A 2,263-nucleotide genomic window follows, 5' to 3' on the forward strand; every position below is an offset into this window, starting at 1 on the left:
CTCAGGGGACCTTTAAGACCTGGGGGTACCTTTAAGACCTCGGGGGACCTTTAAGACCTCGGGGGACCTTTAAGACCTCGGGGGACCTTTAAGACCTGGGGGGACCTTTAAGACCTGGGGGACCTTTAAGACCTCGGGGGACCTTTAAGACCTGGGGGTTGCTTTAAGACCTCGGGGGACCTTTAAGACCTCGGGGGACCTTTAAGACCTCGGGGGACCTTTAAGACCTGGGGGTACCTTTAAGACCTCGGGGGACCTTTAAGACCTCGGGGGACCTTTAAGACCTCGGGGGACCTTTAAGACCTCGGGGGACCTTTAAGACCTCGGGGGACCTTTAAGACCTCGGGGTACCTTTAAGACCTCGGGGGACCTTTAAGACCTCGGGGGACCTTTAAGACCTCAGGGTACCTTTTCATAGACTCCACATCCACGGACGGCCCTTCACCATCAGGAGAGATCTGCAGTGGAGCGTCCGGCCTGTCCGGCCCCGGGGGTCGAGGACCACTCCGTAGAATGACTCACTCAGCCATGCTCCTCTCAGACGGAAGCACTGTAATACCTATTGGGGCGGGGAAACCTGTGTGTCACACCACGTGTGTGTGTGTGTGTGTGTGAGTGTGTCTGTGTGTGTGTTGGAACCAGCTAGGGTCCAAATGACAGCCCTGAGGCCAGAGTGGAAAATGCATGCCATACAACCAGTCCCCCCCCCCCCCCCCCCACACACACACACACACACACACACACTCACACAGTCTCTCCTCTCTCTCTCCGCTCCTTCCCTTCCCTTTTCGCAGGAAAGGGACCCTCTCCGTTTTGTTGGTGCTGAGGAATTTCTCCTTTCATCTCCTTAGCCTTTCCCTCCATGGAATTGTGTGTGTGTGTGTGTGTGTGTGTGTGTGCGTGTGTGTGCGTGTGTGTGTGTGTGTGTGTGTGTGTGTGTGTGTGTGTATTAGTAGTAGCTTGCGCTACGATTTTTAACAGGATCCGTACCCTGAATATTGGGGGCTATAGCCTGGAGCGCCATGTTCTGCTTTGTGGTTGTGATTACGCTTCATTATTATTCTGTTCCATACGCCGCAGTCACATGATCTATACGGGTAGCATTTGCATAATCACAGAATACCGTATCAAAACAATTTGTTCAACAGACTGAAGATACAGCTCCTGGCAGGGGTGCGTTCTAGAGGAGCTGAGTGGGTTTTCTGTTGGCTAGAGTGGAACATTTCAGTAAGGTTTCACGGTTGGTGTATGATTTTTTTAGACGGGCTGTCATTCATAGATTCAGTTTGGGGGTTGGGGGGGTTAGGATCTCTTGACTGTGTTATGTTAGGCTGAATACATTTGTTTGATTTCCATTTGAATGTGCATTAACATACAAAGAGGGGCAAGGGTGAGCAAACACTCAGGACACTCAGCAATTTCCTCAAGGCACAAGAGTACGGTGGCCTGGCTGGTCCAAACTAAAGGGTGGTTATGTAATGGTTCAGAGTTGATGCTGAGAATCAGCCGGATTATATTATTTAGCAATCTGCAAACAATTCACGCGTGGTTGACTCATTAACTCACAACTGTTCAGCTCTTGTAATCCTTTTTTTTTTTTTTAATTAAATTCTTTTTTTAAATGTTTTTTTCAAACGACTTACATGATGTGTTTTGTGTCTGTATGTGTGATGGTGTTTCCCAGTACTTCTTTTTCCATCAGCTTTTCATGATCAACTCGTACACAGTTTCAGGCAGAACAGGTCAAGCCAAACACTTCCTGGTCCTCACCCTTACCCCCGCAACATTTGCGAAGAATCTTTTTATTCGACATGTGTGTTATTTTGGGGTGTTTATGCCTCCAGTGGATACCATCACTAACGCTTATCAGTGACCTGCTTTGCTTTACCAAAACTCAACGGATGCTGCTGACGTAAATGGGAAACAGCATCGGGCCCGATCCTGTACCCTGAGGCACTCCCATGACTTTTTCACACTGGGATGAGGTTCCCGCAGGCAGCGTGTTTCTGCTCAGCTGGCACTTTGTCCAAGTGCCCAGAGTCAACAAAAGGTTTACCCGCTCCTCTCGTTTCCGCCTCCTGCAGTTACCATTAAGCTGATCCTAAGAAAACCTTGCCTTTGACCGGAAACAATTATGTAAGTCCTACATAAGATTTATCAGAGCATTATGCCCCCTCCGCTCGATTCAGCACTGGCTGCGTCCTGAATTCCACAAGTTTGGCATCTCAATAAGTAGTCAGTAATATGTGTTTGGGCCAACAAA

The sequence above is a fragment of the Nansenia antarctica genome (genome assembly GCF_963989245.1).
Source record: "Nansenia antarctica genome assembly, chromosome: 8".
Lineage (NCBI taxonomy): Eukaryota > Metazoa > Chordata > Actinopteri > Argentiniformes > Microstomatidae > Nansenia > Nansenia antarctica.